A 22,656-nucleotide genomic window follows, 5' to 3' on the forward strand; every position below is an offset into this window, starting at 1 on the left:
GACCATCAGTAACATTTCAACTATCTATCTACTAACCCTAGCTCTAACCCTAACCATAACCCTCATCCTAACCCTTATTCTTAACCTAACCGTAACCTTAGCAAGCAGTTGCTTATCAACAGATAGTTTGTTGATAGTATGACCATCTGTAGAGCATCTACAGGACTATCCAGATAAAGAGTGACCAATTCTTGCTTGAGAGATTGCTCTTTGCTAAGAAGCTATTTTTGTTTTATTTTTAACGATTTTAATTGAATACAATCACAGTAAGGTACTTAATTGTCACACAGAAATTGTTTGATATTGAGATTCAAACGTCCGCATTGGATCTTTAAGTGGGGTGGTGGTGGGGGTAATTAGGAACTAGAGGGTGGGGTGGTGGTGGGGGTAACTAGGGACTGGTGGTGGGGGGGTAACTAGGGACTAGAGGGGTGGGGTGGGGTGTGGTGGGGGTAACTAGGGACTGGTGGTGGGTGGGGGTAACTAGGAACTAGAGGGGTGGGGTGGTGGTGGGGGTAACTAGGGACTGGTGGTGGTGGGGGTAACTAGGGACTTGTGGTGGTGGGGGTAACTAGGGACTAGAGGGGTGGGGTGGTGGTGGGGGTAACTAGGGACTGGTGGTGGGGGGGTAACTAGGGACTTGTGGTGGTGGGGGTAACTAGGGACTAGAGGGGTGGGGTGGGGTGGTGGTGGTGGGTAACTAGGGACTGGTGGTGGTGGGGGTAACTAGGAACTAGAGGGGTGGGGTGGTGGTGGGGGTAACTAGGGACTGGTGGTGGGGGGGGTAACTAGGGACTGTGGTGGTGGGGGTAACTAGGGACTAGAGGGTGGGGTGGGGTGGTGGTGGGGGTAACTAGGGACTGGTGGTGGTGGGGGTAACTAGGAACTAGAGGGGTGGGGTGGTGGGGGTAACTAGGAACTAGAGGGGTGGGTGGTGGTGGGGTAACTAGGGACTAGAGGGGTGGGGTGGTGGTGGGGGTAACTAGGGACTGGTGGTGGGGGGGGTAACTAGGGACTTGTGGTGGTGGGGGTAACTAGGGACTAGAGGGGTGGGGTGGGTGGTGGTGGGGGTAACTAGGGACTGGTGGTGGTGGGGGTAACTAGGAACTAGAGGGGTGGGGTGGTGGTGGGGGTAACTAGGGACTGGTGGTGGTGGGGGTAACTAGGGACTAGAGGGGTGGGGTGGTGGTGGGGGTAACTAGGGACTGGTGGTGGTGGGGGTAACTAGGGACTAGAGGGGTGGGGTGGTGGTGGGGGTAACTAGGGACTGGTGGTGGTGGGGGTAACTAGGGACTGGTGGTGGTGGGGGTAACTAGGAACTAGAGGGGTGGGGTGGTGGTGGGGGTAACTAGGGACTGGTGGTGGGGGGTAACTAGGGACTAGAGGGGTGGGGTGTGGTGGGGGTAACTAGGGACTGGTGGTGGTGGGGTAAGTAGACTAGGAGAGGGGTGGGGTGGTGGTGGGGGTAACTAGGGACTGGTGGTGGTGGGGGTAACTAGGGACTGGTGGTGGTGGGGGTAACTAGGAACTAGAGGGGTGGGTGGTGGTGGGGGTAACTAGGGACTGGTGGTGGTGGGGGTAACTAGGGACTAGAGGGGTGGGGTGGTGGTGGGGGTAACTAGGGACTGGTGGGGGGTGGTGGTGGGGGTAACTAGGGACTGGTGGTGGTGGGGGTAACTAGGAACTAGAGGGGTGGGGTGGTGGTGGGGGTAACTAGGGACTGGTGGTGGGGGTGGTGGTGGGGGTAACTAGGGACTGGTGGTGGTGGGGGTAACTAGGAACTAGAGGGGTGGGGTGGTGGTGGGGGTAACTAGGGACTGGTGGTGGTGGGGGTAACTAGGGACTAGAGGGGTGGGGTGGGGTGGTGGTGGGGGTAACTAGGGACTGGTGGTGGTGGGGGTAACTAGGGACTAGAGGGGTGGGGTGGGGTGGTGGTGGGGGTAACTAGGGACTGGTGGTGGTGGGGGTAACTAGGAACTAGAGGGGTGGGTGGGGGTGGGGGTAACTAGGAACTAGAGGGGTGGGGTGGTGGTGGGGTAACTAGGGACTGGTGGTGGTGGGGTAACTAGGGACTGGTGGTGGTGGGGGTAACTAGGGACTTGTGGTGGTGGGGGTAACTAGGGACTAGAGGGGTGGGGTGGTGGTGGGGTAACTAGGGACTGGTGGTGGGGGGGTAACTAGGGACTTGTGGTGGTGGGGGTAACTAGGGACTAGAGGGGTGGGGTGGGTGGTGGTGGGGGTAACTAGGGACTGGTGGTGGTGGGGGTAACTAGGAACTAGAGGGGTGGGGTGGTGGTGGGGGTAACTAGGGACTGGTGGTGGGGGGGGTAACTAGGACTTGTGGTGGTGGGGGTAACTAGGGACTAGAGGGGTGGGGTGGGGTGGTGGTGGGGGTAACTAGGGACTGGTGGTGGTGGGGGTAACTAGGAACTAGAGGGGTGGGGTGGTGGTGGGGGTAACTAGGAACTAGAGGGGTGGGGTGGTGGTGGGGGTAACTAGGGACTAGAGGGGTGGGGTGGTGGTGGGGGTAACTAGGGACTGGTGGTGGGGGGGGTAACTAGGGACTTGTGGTGGTGGGGGTAACTAGGGACTAGAGGGGTGGGGTGGGGTGGTGGTGGGGGTAACTAGGGACTGGTGGTGGTGGGGTAACTAGGAACTAGAGGGGTGGGGTGGTGGTGGGGGTAACTAGGGACTGGTGGTGGTGGGGGTAACTAGGGACTAGAGGGGTGGGGTGGTGGTGGGGGTAACTAGGGACTGGTGGTGGTGGGGGTAACTAGGGACTAGAGGGGTGGGGTGGTGGTGGGGGTAACTAGGGACTGGTGGTGGTGGGGGTAACTAGGGACTAGAGGGGTGGGGTGGTGGTGGGTATAACTAGGGACTGGTGGTGGTGGGGGTAACTAGGAACTAGAGGGGTGGGGTGGTGGTGGGGGTAACTAGGGACTGGTGGTGGTGGGGGTAACTAGGAACTAGAGGGGTGGGGTGGTGGTGGGGGTAACTAGGGACTGGTGGTGGTGGGGTGGTGGTGGGGTAACTAGGGACTGGTGGTGGTGGGGGTAACTAGGGACTGGTGGTGGTGGGGGTAACTAGGGACTAGAGGGGTGGGGTGGTGGTGGGGGTAACTAGGGACTGGTGGTTGTGGGGGTAACTAGGGACTGGTGGTGGTGGGGGTAACTAGGAACTAGAGGGGTGGGGGTGGTGGTGGGGGTAACTAGGGACTGGTGGTGGGGGGTAACTAGGGACTAGAGGGGTGGGGTGGTGGTGGGGGTAACTAGGGACTGGTGGTGGTGGGGGGGTAACTAGGAACTAGAGGGGTGGGGTGGTGGTGGGGGTAACTAGGGACTGGTGGTGGTGGGGGTAACTAGGAACTAGAGGGGTGGGGTGGTGGTGGGGGTAACTAGGGACTGGTGGTGGTGGGGGTAACTAGGAACTAGAGGGGTGGGGTGGTGGTGGGGGTAACTAGGGACTGGTGGTGGTGGGGGTAACTAGGGACTAGAGGGGTGGGGTGGTGGTGGGGTAACTAGGGACTGGTGGTGGTGGGGTGGTGGTGGGGGTAACTAGGGACTGGTGGTGGTGGGGGTAACTAGGAACTAGAGGGGTGGGGTGGTGGTGGGGGTAACTAGGGACTGGTGGTGGTGGGGTGGTGGTGGGGGTAACTAGGGACTGGTGGTGGTGGGGGTAACTAGGAACTAGAGGGGTGGGGTGGTGGTGGGGGTAACTAGGGACTGGTGGTGGTGGGGGTAACTAGGGACTAGAGGGGTGGGGTGGGTGGTGGTGGGGGTAACTAGGGACTGGTGGTGGTGGGGGTAACTAGGGACTGAGGGGTGGGGTGGGGTGGTGGTGGGGGTAACTAGGGACTGGTGGTGGTGGGGGTAACTAGGAACTAGAGGGGTGGGTGGGGGTGGGGGTAACTAGGAACTAGAGGGGTGGGGTGGTGGTGGGGGTAACTAGGGACTGGTGGTGGTGGGGGTAACTAGGGACTGGTGGTGGTGGGGGTAACTAGGAACTAGAGGGGTGGGGTGGGGTGGGGGTAACTAGGAACTAGAGGGGTGGGGTGGTGGTGGGGGTAACTAGGGACTGGTGGTGGTGGGGTAACTAGGAACTAGAGGGGTGGGGTGGTGGTGGGGGTAACTAGGGACTGGTGGTGTTGGGGGTAACTAGGAACTAGAGGGGTGGGGTGGTGGTGGGGGTAACTAGGGACTGGTGGTGGTGGGGGTAACTAGGAACTAGAGGGGTGGGGTGGTGGTGGGGGTAACTAGGGACTGGTGGTGGTGGGTGGTGGTGGGGGTAACTAGGGACTTGTGGTGGTGGGGTAACTAGGGACTAGAGGGGTGGGGTGGGGTGGTGGTGGGGGTAACTAGGGACTGGTGGTGGTGGGGGTAACTAGGAACTAGAGGGGTGGGGTGGTGGTGGGGGTAACTAGGGACTGGTGGTGGTGGGGTAACTAGGAACTAGAGGGGTGGGGTGGGGGTGGGGGTAACTAGGAACTAATTACACAACTAATCTTCTCCTTTCCCCCTTCTGATAACCAGGTGGCGAATCGCATCTCTGCATGTCTGGCAGACATATCAGTATGGATGACGGATCACCACCTCAAGCTGAACCCTGGCAAGACGGAGCTGCTCTTCCTCCCGGGGGAAGGACTGCCCGTTCCATGATCTCGCCATCACGGTTGACAACTCCGCTGTGTCCTCCTCCCAGAGTGCGAAGAGCCTAGGCGTGACCCTGGACAACACCCTGTCGTTCTCCGCCAACATCAAGGCGGTGACCCGCTCCTGCAGGTTCATGCTCTACAACATTCGGAGAGTGCGACCCTGCCTTACACAGGAAGCGGCGCAGGTCCTGGTCCAGGCACTTGTCATCTCCCGTCTGGACTACTGCAACTCGCTGTTGGCTGGGCTCCCTGCCTGTGCCATTAAACCCCTACAACTCATCCAGAATGCCGCAGCCCGTCTGGTGTTCAACCTTCCCAAGTTCTCTCACGTCACCCCCCTCCTCCGCACACTCCACTGGCTTCCAGTTGAAGCTCGCATCCGCTACAAGACCATGGTGCTTGCTATGGAGCAGTGAGGGGAACGGCACCTCTGTACCTTCAGGCTCTGATCAGTCCCTACACCCAACGAGGACATTGCGTTCATCCACCTCTGGCCTGCTGGCTCCCCCTTCCTCTGCGGAAGCACAGCTCCCGCTCAGCCCAGTCAAACTGTTCGCTGCTCTGGCACCCCAATGGTGGAACAAGCTCCCTCACGACGCCAGGACAGCGGAGTCACTCACCACCTTCCGGAGACATTTGAAACCCCACCTCTTTAAGGAATACCTGGGATAGGATAAAGTATTCCTTCTAACCCCCCCCCCCCCCCCCCCCCCCCCCCCCAAATTGTAAAGTGGTTTATCCCACTGGCTATAGGGTGAACGCACCAATTTGTGAGTCGCTCTGGCTAAGAGCGTCTGCTAAATGACGTTAATGTGCCCTTGAGCAAGGCACTTAACCCTAATTGCTCCTGTAAGTCGCTCTGGTTAAGAGCGTCTGCTAAATGACTAAAATGTAAATGTAAATGTAAACTAGAGGGGTGGGGTGGTGGTGGGGGTAACTAGGGACTGGTGGTGGTGGGGGTAACTAGGAACTAGAGGGGTGGGGTGGTGGTGGGGGTAACTAGGGACTGGTGGTGGTGGGGGTAACTAGGGACTGGTGGTGGTGGGGGTAACTAGGAACTAGAGGGGTGGGGTGGTGGTGGGGGTAACTAGGGACTGGTGGTGGGGGGTAACTAGGGACTAGAGGGGTGGGGTGGGGTGGTGGTGGGGGTAACTAGGACTAGAGGGGTGGGGTGGGGGTGGGGGTAACTAGGAACTAGAGGGGTGGGGTGGTGGTAAGGGGTAGTGGTGTCTGTGAGAGCCTGGACTATGTTAAGGGTCTGGTGAGGAAAGGGTAGTGGTGCAATGAACAGTGTAATAGGAGCCCTCTACATTTAGATCAGAACATTTATTTTACACTCAACACCTGTTGGTCTGTCTCAGATAGACTTGTTATTTGTCTGTAAATAAAAATGTCTGTCTAAAAGGCATCTCCCCTTCCTGGCTAGACATGACCCCAGACATAGAAAATGGTAACAGAATGTGATGCTTCTTTTTTTAGAGTGGTTCGTTTTTTTCAACAAGGGTCTTATGTTTTCGCTGCTGAGCCCTGAAATTATATTTACAGCAATGGTAATGGTGAAGTTAAATAAATGCTTTACTTCACTGTGTTAGCCAGCGTGTATTTACTATTAAAATAAGGATTTAAGAAAATGAAAAAATTAGAAATGAAAAAATGAGGATTTATTCATGCTGGACTGAGGAAACGATTGCTGGGGAAATGCGTGTCTGCTGGTTTGCTTGCATAGTGCCGACAACAAAGAGCCAGCATTATGGGGGAAGATCAAAGATATATACAGTGCTATGAAAATGTATTTCCCCCCTTTCTAATTTTCTCTACTTTTGCATATTTGTGATATTGAATGTTATCAGATCTTCAACCAAAACCTAATATTAGATAAAGGGAACATAAGTGAACAAATAACACAACAATTACATATTGTCAGAGTGGTGTGTGTAGGTGAGTGGAAGGAATCAAGCGCAGGACCCAGGATGACTTCAACCGTCTTTAGTAATGTTCCCAAAGCAACGAGAACAACGAGTAGCCAACCCAACCGGGTGGCGCACACAATTACGCACAAAACACACAGTGCGTCAAAACAAGAAAAGCGCACACAGTGCGAGCTCTCGGGAAAACACAACGAGAGAAATAATCCGAACTTCACAGAGGCAGGCTGACAATGAACAATCACGCATAACACCTGACCCAAACACACGAACTAAATAAGGGAAACAATTAATACACAAATAAGGGACAGGTGTTATGAAACAGACAAAACCAAAAGAACATGAAACATAGAACGGTGGCAGCTAGTACTCCGGAGACGACGACCGCCGAAGCCTGCCCGAACAAGGAAGAGGAGCAGCCTCGGCCGAAACCGTGACAGTACCCCCCCCTTGACGCGCGGCTCCAGCCGTGCGCCGACCCGGAGCTCGGGGACGACCCGGACGACGCGGAGCAGGGCGCGCAGGATGACCCCGATGGAAATCGGTCAGTAGGGACTGGTCTAAGACGTCCCTCCTTGGCACCCAGCACCGCTCCTCCGGGCCGTACCCCTCCCACTCCACGAGATATTGAAGACCCCCCATCCGGCGTCTAGAATCCAGGATGGACCTCACGGTGTACGCCGGAGCCCCCTCGATGTCCAACGGGGGCGGAGGAGTCTCCTCAATCTCAAAGTCCTGGAGTGGACCAGCTACCACCGGCCTGAGGAGAGACACATGGAACGAGGGGTTAATATTTTTGTAATCAACAGGTAGTTCTAACCTATAACTCACCTCGTTCAATCTCCTCAGGACTTTAAATGGCCCCACAAACCGCCGACCCAGCTTCCGGCAGGGCAGGCGGAGGGGCAGGTTTCTGGTTGAGAGCCAGACTCGATCTCCAGGTGCGTACACTGGCCCCTCACTGCGGTGTAGGTCGGCGCTCGTCTTCTGTCGACGTATGGCACGCTGCAGATGGACGTGTGCAGCGTCCCACGTCTCCTCCGAGCGCCGCACCCACTCATCCACAGCGGGGGCCTCGATCTGGCTCTCATGCCATGGTGCCAGAACCGGCTGGTACCCTAATACACACTGAAAAGGGGTTAGTTGGGTGGAGGAGTGGCGAAGAGAGTTCTGTGCCATCTCGGCCCAGGGCACATATCTCGCCCACTCCTCCGGCCGGCCCTGACAGTATGACCTCAGAAACCTACCCACATCCTGGTTGACACGTTCAACCTGCCCATTACTCTCCGGGTGGTACCCCGAGGTAAGGCTTACCGAAACCCCCAACCGTTCCATAAATGCTCTCCACACCCTAGAGGTGAACTGGGGGCCTCGGTCAGACACTATATCCTCGGGTACCCCGTAATGCCGGAAGACATGGGTGAACAGAGCCTCAGCGGTCTGTAGGGCAGTGGGTAGACCCGGCATGGGAAGGAGACGACAGGCCTTAGAGAACCGATCCACAACGACCAGGATGGTAGTATTCCCCTGTGAGGGGGGGAGGTCGGTAACAAAATCCACCGAGAGGTGGGACCAGGGTCGTTGTGGAATAGGCAGGGGTTGTAACTTACCCCTGGGCAAATGTCTGGGCGCCTTACACTGGGCACACACCGAACAGGAGGAGACATAAATCCTCACATCCCTAGCTAACGTTGGCCACCAGTACTTCGTGCTAAGGCAGTGCACTGTCCGGCCGATACCCAGATGGCCAGAGGAGGGGGACGTATGAGCCCAACAAATGAGGCGATCGCGTACCTCGAGCGGAACGTACGTCCGACCCACAGGACACTGTGGAGGACTCGGGTCGGTGCGTAACGCCCGCTCGATCTCACCATCAACCTCCCACACCACCGGAGCAACCAGACAAGACTCCGGTAGTATGGGCGTGGACTCAACTGACCTCTCCTCTGCGTCATACCGCCGAGACAGAGCATCTGCCTTCCCGTTCTGGGACCCAGGGATGTATGTGATCTTAAACACAAACCGGGCTAGGAACATAGTCCAACGAGCCTGGCGAGGATTCAGTCTCCTAGCTGCCCGGATGTACTCCAGGTTACGATGGTCAGTTAGAATGAGGAAAGGGTGTTGAGCCCCCTTGAGCCAATGCCGCCACACCTTTAGGGCCTGTACCACGGCTAACAGCTCCCTGTCTCCTACGTCATAATTCCGCTCCGCCGGACTGAGCTTCTTAGAGTAGAACGCACAGGGACGGAGTTTAGGTGGAGTGCCAGAACGCTGGGAAAGAACGGCCCCTATCCCGGCCTCTGACGCGTCCACCTCTACTTGGAACGGTAAAGAAGGATCCGGATGCGCCAACACCGGCGCCGAGGTAAACAGGTCCTTTAGTCTCCCAAATGCCCTGTCCGCCTCAGCTGACCACCGCAAGCGCACCGGACCCCCCTTTAACAGAGACGTTATGGGAGCTGCCACCTGTCCAAAACCCCGGATAAACCTCCGGTAATAATTCGCAAAACCCAAGAACCGTTGCACCTCCTTCACAGTGGTTGGGGTCTGCCAATTACGCACAGCTGACGCCCGGTCTACCTCCATCTTCACCCCTGACGCAGACAACTGGTAACCCAGAAAGGAGACCGACTTCTGGAAAAACATACATTTCTCTGCCTTGACATATAGGTCATGCTCCAACAGCCTCCTCAATACTCGGCGCACCAGGGCTACATGCTCAGCACGGGTAGGACTATACACCAGAATGTCGTCGATGTACACAACTACTCCCTGTCCCTGCATGTCCCGGAAAATCTCATCGACGAAGGATTGGAAGACTGAGGGAGCATTCATCAACCCATATGGCATGACTAGATACTCGTAGTGTCCGGAAGTCGTGCTAAACGCTGTCTTCCATTCATCGCCCGCTCGAATGCGTACCAAGTTATATGCGCTCCTAAGATCCAATTTTGTAAAGAACTGCGCACCGTGCAGTGACTCCGTCATAGTCGCAATCAGAGGAAGTGGATAGCTGTACTTCACTGTGATCTGATTGAGACCGCGGTAATCAATACACGGGCGCAGACCTCCATCCTTTTTCTTTACAAAAAAGAAACTTGAGGAAGCGGGTGAAACGGAGGGCCGTATGTATCCCTGTCTCAGAGACTCAGAGATGTATGTCTCCATAGCCTTTCTCTCCTCTTGAGACAAGGGATACACATGGCTCCGCGGGAGAGCTGCTCCTGACTGGAGATCTATCGCACAATCCCCCCGTCTATGAGGCGGCAGCTGCGCCGCCCGAGTCTTACTGAACGCCAGTGCCAAATCCTCATACTCGGGGGGAATCTGCAGTGCTGGCATTAGATTCGGACTCTCCACCGAGGTCGCCCCTATGGAAACACCCAGACACCGCCCCTCACATTGAGCAGACCACCCTTTAAGAGCTTTCTCTCGCCACCTAATAATAGGGTCATGAGTCATCAACCAGGGAAGACCCAGCACTACCGGATACGCAGGAGAGTCAATCAGATAGAGCTGAATTCTCTCCTCATGACCCTCCTGCGCCGTCATCTGAATGGGTGCTGTGACTTCCCTAATCAACCCAGACCCTAACGGACGGCTATCTAGGGCATGGACGGGGAAAGGTTTATCCACTGGAAGGAGGGGAATCCCTAACTCTATACAGAACTGGCGATCTACAAAATTCCCAGCTGCGCCTGAATCTACCAGCGCCTTATGCTGGGAACGAGGTGCAACCTGTGGGAAACAAACAGGCAAGGTTAGGTGCACGACAGAAAGCTCTGGGTAAGCAGGGCGCCTACTCACCTGGGGGGACCCCCCAATGCGTGACCTGCCATCTCCCTCACTGGAGGACCCGCCCCAACACCTAGCCGCGGTGTGTCCTCCACGACCACAGTTGGTGCAAGGGCCGGGTCCCCTCGGGCTCCTCCTCCTCCGTTCCCTAGCGCCAGCACCTCCGAGCTCCATAGGGCTCGGCTCGGAGGTGCTGGAGAGTGGAATGGGCGAACCCCCCCCTCCGGGACGCCCACGGGTGGCGAGCAGGGTATCCAGCCGGATGGCCATGTCGACCAGCTGGTCGAACGTCAACGACGTGTCCCTGCACGCCAACTCTCGCTGGACGTCCTCCCGGAGGCTGCAGCGGAAATGGTCGATAAGGGCCCGCTCATTCCACCCTGCATCAGCCGCTAGGGTCCGGAACTCTAAGGCAAAGTCCTGGGCGCTCCTCATCCCCTGTCGGAGGTAGAACAGACGTTCCCCCGCCGCCTTCCCTTCCGGTGGATGGTCGAACACAGCACGGAAGCGGCGGGAGAACTCCGCATAGTTCGTAGTAGCGGCGTCCATTCTCCTCCACTCGGCGTTGGCCCACTCCAACGCCTTGCCGGTGAGACAGGAGATGAGGGCTGAGACGCTCTCGTGTCCCGAGGGCGCCGGGTGGACGGTGGCGAGGTAGAGCTCCACCTGCAGCAGGAATCCTTGACACCCGGCAGTGGAGCCGTCGTACGCCCTCGGGAGCGAGAGCCGAATCCCACTAGGTTCCGGAGATGAGACGGGGGGGCTGACCGATGGGGCTGGTTCGGTTGGTGGAGGTGTGGGAACCCCGCTGGTCTCCCATCGGTGCAGAGTATTCATCACTCCCTCCAGGGCGTGACAGACCTGATTGATGCGGTCCTCCTGACCACGAAGACGTTCTGCCATCTCGGCTGTCGGCGTGGTCGCTCCTGCTGATTCCATGATTGATGCGTGATTCTGTCAGAGTGGTGTGTGTAGGTGAGTGGAAGGAATCAAGCGCAGGACCCAGGATGACTTCAACCGTCTTTAGTAATGTTCCCAAAGCAACGAGAACAACGAGTAGCCATCCCAACCGGGTGGCGCACACAATTACGCACAAAACACACAGTGCGTCAAAACAAGAAAAGCGCACACAGTGCGAGCTCTCGGGAAAACACAACGAGAGAAATAATCCGAACTTCACAGAGGCAGGCTGACAATGAACAATCACGCATAACACCTGACCCAAACACACGAACTAAATAAGGGAAACAATTAATACACAAATAAGGGACAGGTGTTATGAAACAGACAAAACCAAAAGAACATGAAACATAGAACGGTGGCAGCTAGTACTCCGGAGACGACGACCGCCGAAGCCTGCCCGAACAAGGAAGAGGAGCAGCCTCGGCCGAAACCGTGACACATATTTATTTCATTTATTTCATAAACAAAGTTATGCAACACCCAATTCCCCTGTGTGAAAAAGTAATTCCCCCCTTACACTCAATAACTGGTTGTGCCACCTTTAGCTGCAATGACTCCAACCAAATGCTTCCTGTAGTCTATCACGTTGCTGTGGAGGAATTTTGGCCCACTCTTCCATGCAGAACTCCTTTAACTCAGTGACGTGTGGGTTTTCAAGCATGAACTGCTCGTTTCAAGTCCTGCCACAACATCTCAATTGGGATTAGGTCTGGACTTTGACTAGGCCATTCCAAAACTTCCAATTTGTTGCTTTTTAGCTATTTTCATGTAGACTTGATTGTGTATTTTGGATCATTGTCTTGTTGCATGACCCAGCTGCGCTTCAGCTTCAGCTTACAGATGGATGGTCTGACATTCTCCTGTAGAATTCTCTGATACAGAGCAGAATTCATGGTTCCTTCTATTAAGGCAAGTCGTCCAGGTCCTGAGGCAGCAAAGCATCCCCAAACCATCACACCACCACCACCATGCTTGACCTTTGGTATGATGTTCTTACTGTGGAATGCAGAGTTTGGTTTTCGCCAGGCATTACTGGAACCATGTCGTCCAAAGAAAGTTCTTCCAAGAGTCTTGATCATCATCCAGGTGCTTTTTGGCAAACTTGAGTCAACTTTTTGGACGAGATGGGTCCCATTATGCCTGGCGAAAACCAAACACTGCATTCCACAGTAAGAACATCATACCAAAGGTCAAGCATGGTGGTGGTGTGATGGTTTGGGGATGCTTTGCTGCCTCAGGACCTGGACAACTTGCCTTAATAGAAGGAACCATGAATTCTGCTCTGTATCAGATAATTCTACAGGAGAATGTCAGACCATCCGTCTGTGAGCTGAAGCTGAAGCTGAAGCGCAGCTGGGTCATGCAGCAAGCCAATGATCCAAAACACACAATCAAGTCTACATGAAAATTGCTAAAAAGCAACAAATTGGAAGTTTTGGAATGGCCTAGTCAAAGTCCAGACCTAATCCCAATTGAGATGTTGTGGCAGGACTTGAAACGAGCAGTTCATGCTTGAAAACCCACACGTCACTGAGTTAAAGCAGTTCTGCATGGAAGAGTGGGCCAAAATTCCTCTACAGCGACATGAGAGACTGATCAACAACTACAGGAAGCATTTGGTTGGAGTCATTGCAGCTAAAGGTGGCACAACCAGTTATTGAGTGTAAGGGGGGAATTACTTTTTCACACAGGGGAATTGGGTGTTGCATAACTTTGTTTATGAAATACATATGTAATTGTTGTGTTATTTGTTCACTTATGTTCCCTTTATCTAATATTAGGTTTTGGTTGAAGATCTGATAACATTCAGTATCACAAATATGCAAAAATAGAGAAAATTAGAAAGGGGGCAAACACTTTTTCATAGCACTGTAGTTATTTGATGTATTTGTTGCTCATCCCAGGTGAGGGATTTGGTGGAGTAAAGTGCCTGTTGTATTAAAGGGAGGTCAAGGAGAGAGTGCTGAGGTTACAGGGGAGGTTACAGGGGAGGTTACAGGGGAGGTTACAGGGGAGGTTACAGGGGAGGTTACAGGGGAGGTTACAGGGGAGGTTACAGGGGAGGTTACAGGGGAGGTTACAGTGGAGGTTACAGGGGTGGATCTGAGACCTCACCTCTCTGTGCTCTGAATGTCTGATGTGGGTCTCTCTCTCTCTCTCTCTCTCTCTCTCTCTCTCTCTCTCTCTCTGACTCCCTCTCTGACTCCCACTCTCTCTCTCTGACTCTCTCTCTCTCTCTCTCTCTCTCTCTCTCTCTCTCTCTCTCGCTCTCTCTCTCTCTCTCCTCTCTCTCTCTCGCTCTCTCTCTCTCTCTCTCTCTCTCTCTCTGACTCCCTCTCTGACTCCCTCTCTCTCTCTGACTCTCTCTCTCTGACTCTCTCTCTCTCTGACTCTCTCTCTCTCTCTCTCTCTCTCTCTCTCTGACTCCCTCTCTGACTCCCTCTCTCTCTCTCTCTGACTCTCTCTCTGACTCTCTCTCTCTCTCTGACTCTCTCTCTCTCTCTGACTCTCTCTCTCTCTCTCTCTGACTCTCTCTCTGACTCCTTCTCTCTCTCTGTCTCTCTGTCTCTCTCAATTTCAATTCAATTTAAGGGGCTTTATTGGCATGGGAAACATATGTTTACATTGCCAAAGCAAGTGAAATAGATGATGAACAAATGTGAATTAAACAATAAAAAAAAATAACATTACACTCAGAAAACTTCAAAAAAGAATAAAGATATTTCAAGTGTCATATTATGTCTATATACAGTGTTGTAATGATGTGCAAATAGTGGAAGTACCAAAAGGACAATAAACAAACATAAATATAGGTTGTATTTACAATGGTGTTTGTTCTTCACTGGTTGCCCTTTTCTTGTGGCAACAGGTCACAAATCTTGCTGCTGTGATTGCACACTGTGGTGTTTCACCCAATAGATATGGGAGTTTATCCAAATTGGATTTGTTTTCGAATTATTTGTGGGTCTGTGTAATCTGAGGAAAATATGTGTCTCTAATATGGTTATACATTTGCAGGAGGTTAGGAAGTGCAGCTCAGTTTCCACCTCATTTTGTGCCAGTGTGCACATAGCCTATCTTCTCTTGAGAGCCGGGTCTGCCTACGGCGGCCTTTCTCAATAGCAAGGCTATGCTCACTGAGTCTGTCCATAGTCAAAGTTTTCCTTAAGTTTGGGTCAGTCACAGTGGTCAGGTATTCTGCCACTGTGTACTCTCTGTTTAGGGCCAAATAGCATTCTAGTTTGCTCTGTTTTTTTGTAAATTCTTTACAATGTGTCAAGTAATTATCTTTTTGTTTTCTCATGATTTGGTTGGGTCTAATTGTATTGTTGTTGTTGTCCTGGGGCTCTGTGGGGTCTGTTTGTGTTTGTGAACAGAGCCCCAGGACCAACTTAATTAGGGGACTCTTCTCCAGGTTCATCTCTCTGTAGGTGATGGCTTTGTAATGGAAGGTTTGGGAATCTCTTCCTTTTAGGTGGTTGTAGAATTTAACGGCTCTTTTCTGGATTTTGATAATTAGCGGGTATCGGCCTAATTCTGCTCTGCATGCATTATTTGGTGTTTTACGTTGTACACTGAGGATATTTTTTGCAGAATTCTGCATGCAGAGTCTCAATTTGGTGTTTCTCCCATTTTGTGAATTCTTCTTTGGTGAGCGGACCCCAGACCTTACAACCATGAAGGGCAATGGGTTCTATAACTGATTCAAATATTTTTAGCCAGATCCTAATTGGTATGTCGAATTTTATATTCCTTTTAATGGCATGGAAGGCCCTTCTTGCCTTGTCTCTCAGATCATTCACAGCTTTGTGGAAGCTGATGTTTAGGCCGAGGTATGTACAGTTTTTTGTGTGCTCTAGGGCAACAGTGTCTAGATGGAATTTGTATTTGTGGTGCTGGCAACTGGACCTTTTTTGGAACACCATTATTTTTGTCTTACTGAGATTTACTGTCAGGACCCAGGTCTGACAGAATCTGTGCAGAAGATCTAGGTGCTGCTGTAGGCCCTCCTTGGTTCGGGACAGAAGCACCAGATCATCAGCAAACAGTAAACATTTGACTTCAGATTCTAGTAGGGTGAGGCCGGGTGCTGCAGACTGTTCTAGTGCCGTTGCCAATTCGTTGATATATATGTTGAAGAGGGTGGGCTTAAGCTGCATCCCTGTCTCACTCCACGGCCCTGTGGAAAGAAATGTATGTTTTTTGCCAATTTTAACCGCACACGTGTTGTTTGTGTACATGGATTTTATAATGTTGTATGTCTTTCCCCTCATCACCACTTTCCATCAATTTGTATAGCAGACCCTCATGCCAAATTGAGTCAAAAGCTTTTTTTAAATCAACAAAGCATGAAAATACTTTTGCCTTTGTTTTGTTTTGTTTGTTTGTTTGTCAGTTAGGATGTGCAGGGTGAATACGCGGTCTGTTGTACGATAATTTGGTATAAAGCCAATTTGACATTTGCTCAGTACATTGTTTTCACTGAGGAAACGTACAAGTCTGCTGTACGAGTCTGCTCTCTCTCTCTCTCTCTCTCTCTCTCTCTCTCTCTCTCTCTCTCTCTCTCTCTCTCTCTCTCTCTCTCTCTCTCTCTCTCTCTCTCTCTCTCTCTCTCTCTCTCTCTCTCTCTCTCTCTCTCTCTCTCTCTCTGTCTCTCTCTCTCATATCCCCCTTTCTTCCTTTCACTCTTACTGTTGGTCTCAGTGGGGAAATTCTCCTTGATCTCTGTGCGGTTACCTCACGCCTTCCAGGATCTGCATTTTCTCAGAGCTGCATGGTCTACCCGTGTGAAGGAACTAGTAGGTCTGCATAGGGTAGCAGGGCGGGCAGAGCACTCCCAGAAGCCCTCTCTTCAGGGAGGGGGGGGGGGGGGGGGGGGGGGGGTAACACCAGTAGAACGTCCTTCAGGAAGTACCACCTCCAGAATCTGAGTCAGCACCGTTAGAGAGTAGCTAAACCATTAACGGACACTCTTCATTTAGAACACTTTACCAACAGGGTCGACGGCAGCAGGCAGCAGGGGTGAGACACGCTGCACTGCAGGAGCATCCCATCAATGAATCAGGCCAAAGAGACCAGAGACCAGGAACGATCAGCTAAAAAGTGATTCAATCACCAGCAGGTCTTCGTAAGGGACTTGTTTTAATATGGCTGACTGTACAGGACAGGACATAAGTCAAATCAATCAATGCCCTCAACACACAAAACATCTAGCTGATTATCTCCTAAACGTTGAATCAATTATCAACACATTTAATTGAGTGATTAGCTTCATCCAAGGGTATTCAGTAGTGCATGGGACTGTTTCCTACATGGTCTTAGTGGATGCATCCAAAAGGTCAACCATTATCCTAAGATATTTCTTTATAAATGGTCTGATCACTTTAAACTATTTAGCCCATGTTTTTAGTTAGGTCCAGGTTTGGCTCAGCGAGGGGGTCTCAGTGAGATGGACCCCCCCCCCCCCAACCTGTTACCCTTGGTTCCCATAACGCATGGAGCACCTATGTCATTACACTGGGCATCATACACTGCACATTTGATTGGATATCATTTTAATGTTGTTGTCTATTGACATTCTTTGTGAGCAGCAGGAGATCACACCCCTTTACTAGAAAGCTATTACAACAGGATAGTCCTATTCCTGTTGTAATAGTGGCACTTTGGTTCATTGTGTCTCACCTCTTGTAGAGGACAGCGACTCCTTGGCTTCTCTGATGGAAATTAAAAAGACCTACTGTATGCGGATATTTGGATATCATTCCTCGGCAGGCGCCCATATATTTTTCATCTTAAAGCGCTATGTCATTATGATCATGAGAACAGCTGTTTTTCCTTGATGACCTCGCTAATGTTTATTGACAGGCTATAGAGGGAAAGGAAGGACACTCTATTAGATAATGTCACAAACCCTCTCCACCCCTTCTCTCTCTCTCTCTCTGACCCTCCCACTCCCTATGTGTTTCTACCCCTTACACTGATAGCACTGACAGCTTGGGGCCTGCCAGCCACACCACTTCAGGGTTAATAAATGGAGCCCAAATGTATTTGACCTCCAGGGGACACCATAGATGAAAAATGACACATTGACACAGGGATACTATCAAGGTATTGCAACCTTGATATTTTAACCAAGTACTTGTGGGGACGTAATTGAATTCATTCCCAAAATCCATTTTCTTCTCCATAACCCCCTCCACCCCTCCACCCATCCTTCTCCCATGCAGGCAGCGGTAGTGGCAGACCCTGGCAGGGTTCACATGTTGGCTAGGCCAGCAGATGGATGACCACGGCACCATTTGCCCTAACTTACGTCATCCAGGGAGGCTCTGTGTGGCAGGAGGAGTATTGCTTACCTCCCTTAACCTCCTCTGTCCTTCTCTCTCTATCTCTCAGACTACCATCCTCCCTTTTCTGTGTGTTGGTTGTCTTGTTGAAGGTTAACCTTAATCAACTTCAATAACTAGTCTAATTTTCAATCTTACTAGTTTAACCCTAACCGTCCAAACCACCTCATGTGCTTATACTGCTCCAAGCCACCACAGTGGCAAAATACTTTACAGTGAGGATCCATCTCTGCTATTCACACAGACTACCCGTAAATTCAAAATGGGCAACATGAAGCTGAAGTGCATTTATTCAATATAAGCCTTGACTGTAGTTGTTACAATCTTTATTGAGTTTGTAGTTATCATTCCACTATTCCTAACGGAATTTACGGTCCAATATTTCATCATATAACAGTTAGAGCACAGGGGAAATTTATAATTCTCATACTAATTGTGCTAATGCTTATAATGCCAACCACAATTATCTTGGCAGTAAATAGTAGCTATAAGACATATTATTCTCAGACAGGAAACATTTAGCTTAGTAACAGCCAGTAGAACTGCACATCTCAGCTCTATGTAGATCAAAGCTTCTCTTTATCGCTATGGGAAGAGCTCTTGAAGAGCCTGGCCTCTCAGTGTGTGTGTCCAGTGTGTGTGTGTTCAGTGTGTGTGTGTCCAGTGTGTGTGAATGTGTGTGAGTATAAGTTGGATATGTGTGTGTGAGAATGTGACACTGTGGCTTTCCCCTCTCCTCTTCCCTTTTGTGGGCTGGTTACACTGGGGGCAGCTATTAAAGGAAAGGGCCCTGTCAGCCAGCCGGTGATATAGCGGCACTGCCGTGTGCACAGGCAGAAGGCAGGAGGCAGGTGGCAGGAGGATGTGGGCCAAAGGGGCCAGCTGAGTTTACTAAACTTTCACAAGAGACCAAAATAGCCAGAGAGTGTGTGAGGGAGAATACAGTAATGTGTGTGTGAGGGAGTATACAGTAATGTGTGTGTGAGGGAGAATACAGTAATGTGTGTGTGAGTGAGAATACAGTAATATGTGTGTGAGGGAGAATACAGTAATGTGTGTGTGAGTGAGAATACAGTAATGTGTGTGTGAGGGAGAATACAGTAATATGTGTGTGAGGGAGGATACAGTAATGTGTGTGTGAGTGAGAATACAGTAATGTGTGTGTGAGTGAGAATACAGTAATGTGTGTGTGAGGGAGAATACAGTAATGTGTGTGTGAGGGAGAATACAGTAATGTGTGTGTGAGGGAGAATACAGTAATGTGTGTGAGGGAGGGAGAATATAGTAATGTGTGTGTGAAGGAGAATACAGTAATGTGTGTGTGAGGGAGAATACAGTAATGTGTGTGTGAGTGAGAATACAGTAATGTGTGTGAGGGAGGGAGAATATAGTAATGTGTGTGTGAGGGAGAATACAGTAATGTGTGTGAGGGAGGGAGAATACAGTAATGTGTGTGTTTCTGTGTATTTGTACATATGTACAGTTTGAGTGTTTGAGTTTAAAAACATTAGATAACAAACAATAATGTTTTTTTTTAACCATTTGTATTTTCTTTCACTTTTCTTAACAGCTTTTTTTATTCGATTAAACATCTTATGCAAATGTGAGGAGAGGAGAGGAGAGGAGAGGAGAGGAGAGGAGAGGAGAGGAGAGGAGAGGAGAGGAGAGGAGAGGAGAGGAGAGGAGAGGAGAGGAGAGGAGAGGAGAGGAGAGGAGAGGAGAGGAGAGGAGAGGAGGCCTGTATTGTTGATAAAGAGGAGAGGAGGCCTGTATTGTTGATAAAGAGGAAAGGAGGCCTGTATTGTTGATTAAGAAGAGAGGAGGCCTATATTGTTATAGGAGAGGAGAGGAGGCCTGTGTTGTTGATAAAGAGGAGAGGAGGCCTGTATTGTTGATAAAGAGGAGAGGAGGCCTGTATTGTTGATGGAGAGGAGAGGAGGCCTGTATTGTTGATAAAGAGGAGAGGAGGCCTGTATTGTTGATAAAGAGGAGAGGAGGCCTGTATTGTTGATGGAGAGGAGAGAGAGCGTCATTCCCTCTATCTGGTGTACATGTGAGTGTGAACTGGTGCACGTATGGTCAGTGTGTCTTCCTCCAGGTCCTATATCTCCACAGTGGTCAGTGTGTCCTCCTCCAGGTCCTATATCTCCACAGTGGTCAGTGTGTCTTCCTCCAGGTCCTATATCTCCACAGTGGTCAGTGTGTCCTCCTCCAGGTCCTATATCTCCACAGTGGTCAGTGTGTCCTCCTCCAGGTCCTATATCTCCATAATGGTCAGTGTGTCCCCCCCTTGTCCTATATCTCCACAGTGGTCAGTGTGTCCTCCTCCAGGTCCTATATCTCCACAGTGGTCAGTGTGTCCTCCTCCAGGTCCTATATCTCCACAGTGGTCAGTGTGTCCATAATAAAGAGAGGTAAGTGAGAGAACAAGAAAGAAAGGTGAAAAAGAACAGAAAAATATGCAAAAGACTGATAACCCTGAAAATAGTGAATAAAGAGAAAGCCAAGGAGTGAGGGAAGGCGGAAGGAAGGGAGGGGGAGAGTGAGGGAGGGGTAGAGTGAGGGAGGGGGAGAAGGAGGGAGGGAGGCAGAGAACAGAGAGGAGGAGAGGGGAAGCATGTGATGAAGCCATTGTGTAGATGGCAGGTTTACAGGGCGGCCATGATGGGGAGGCTGATTGCTGTTAAATTGACTATTTTCTCTGCCGTGGAGATGGTGTTGCCCATCCCTCTCAATATTCTACATCAGGTCCCCGACAAGGCCCGCGCTGCCGCTGCCTGATCACTCAGGCTTGAAAAGGTCTGCTTGGCTGATACCAGACCTTCAGCGGCTCCCCCCACATACCAGAATGTTAATGCTCCCTCCCTGTCTCCCTCCCTCCCAGCTCGCCTACCATGCAAACATGTAGCAACCAGGGGAAGACAACTCTAACCATTCCCAAACACTAGCCATATGAAGCCTAGCCACTTCCAAACACTAGCCATATGAAGCCAGAACCACTTCCAAACACCAGCCATATGAAGCCAGAACCACTCCCAAACACTAGCCATATGAAGCCAGAACCAGCCATATGAAGCCAGACCCAGCCATATGAAGCCACAACCAGCCATATGAAGCCAGATCCACTCCCGATCATACAGCATGTCGCGTTCATGCACTCCGATTTTTGGGGGTAGAGAGAGAGAGAGAGAGAGAGAGAGAGAGAGAGAGAGAGAGAGAGAGAGAGAGAGAGAGAGAGAGAGAGAGAGAGAGAGAGAGAGAGAGAGAGAGAGAGAGAGAGAGAGAGAGAGAGAGAGAGAGAGAGAGAGAGAGAGAGAGCTCCATCTGAAACCATTTATTACATTACCATCCCAGTAAATACGCTGTGGGGAGATGTAGAGCTGTAATGTTTCATTAAGTGGAAGTAAATGGACGTGTATGGTGTCAATGGTATAAGAAGCTCATGCAGAGATGATGGTTTCCACTGAGTTGGGAAGGGTTGAGTCTCACACACACATACACACACACACACACACACACAGGAGAGAGATGAGTCTCACACACACACACACACACACACACACAGGAGAGAGATGAGTCTCACACACACACACACACACACACACACAGGAGAGAGATGAGTCTCACACACACATACACACACACACACACAGGAGAGAGATGAGTCTCACACACACACACACACACACACACACAGGAGAGAGATGAGTCTCACACACACATACACACACACACACACAGGAGAGAGATGAGTCTCACACACACACACACACACACACACACAGGAGAGAGATGAGTCTCACACACACATACACACACACACACACAGGAGAGAGATGAGTCTCCCTCCTGCAATGCAGTAAACATCAGGCAGTGCAGTCAGATACTGTCTGCCAGACTCCCACAGTAACACGCTCACTCCCAACTCCCCGGTAAGGCCTGCTCGGCTAGCATCGCCCACTGAAGGCCAGACACAGTCCTAGGACATCACCACTAAATTCACTTATCACAATGAGCTGAGCTCATCTGAGAAGGGTTACGGAGAATTCACTCAGCAAAACAGATGTTAAGGACAGACAGGCTTTGTAGTGTTCATTTATAGTCTATGGATTTACAAATGTGTAGACAATGGATTACATTTGAGTCCAACCTCTCAAGGATCGGACCCTTTTTTTCAATTGTCCCATAAAATGACATTGCCAAATCTAACTGCCTGTAGCTCAGGATCTGAAGCAAGGACATGCATGTTCTTGATATAATTTGAAAGGAAACACTTTGAAGTTTGTGGAGATGTTAAATTAATGTAGGAGAATATAACACATTAGATCTGGTAAAAGATAATACAAACAAAAAAAACATGTGTTTTCTATTATTTTTTAGGTAGATAGATAGATAGATAGATAGATAGATAGATAGATAGATAGATAGATAGATAGATAGATAGATAGATAGATAGATAGATAGATAGATAGATAGATAGATAGATAGATAGATAGATAGATAGATAGATAGATACAGTGGGGTGAACAAGTATTTGATACACTGCCGATTTTGCAGGTTTTCCTACTTACAAAGCATGTAGAGGTCTGTAATTTTTATCATAGGTACACTTCAACTGTGAGAGACGGAATCTAAAACAAAAATGCAGAAAATCACATTGTATGATTTTTAAGTAATTCATTTGCATTTTATTGCATGACATAAGTATTTGATACATCAGAAAAGCAGAACTTAATATTTGGTACAGAAACCTTTGTTTGCAATTACAGAGATCATACGTTTCCTGTAGGTCTTGACCAGGGTTGCACACACTGCAGCAGGGATTTTGGCCCACTCCTCCATACAGACCTCCATACAGACCTTCTCCAGATCCTTCAGGTTTCGGGGCTGTCGCTGGGCAATACAGACTTTCAGCTCCCTCCAAAGATTTTCTATTGGGTTCAGGTCTGGAGACTGGCTAGGCCACTCCAGG

The sequence above is a fragment of the Coregonus lavaretus genome (genome assembly GCF_964263955.1).
Source record: "Coregonus lavaretus genome assembly, chromosome: 22".
Classification (NCBI taxonomy): domain Eukaryota; kingdom Metazoa; phylum Chordata; class Actinopteri; order Salmoniformes; family Salmonidae; genus Coregonus; species Coregonus lavaretus.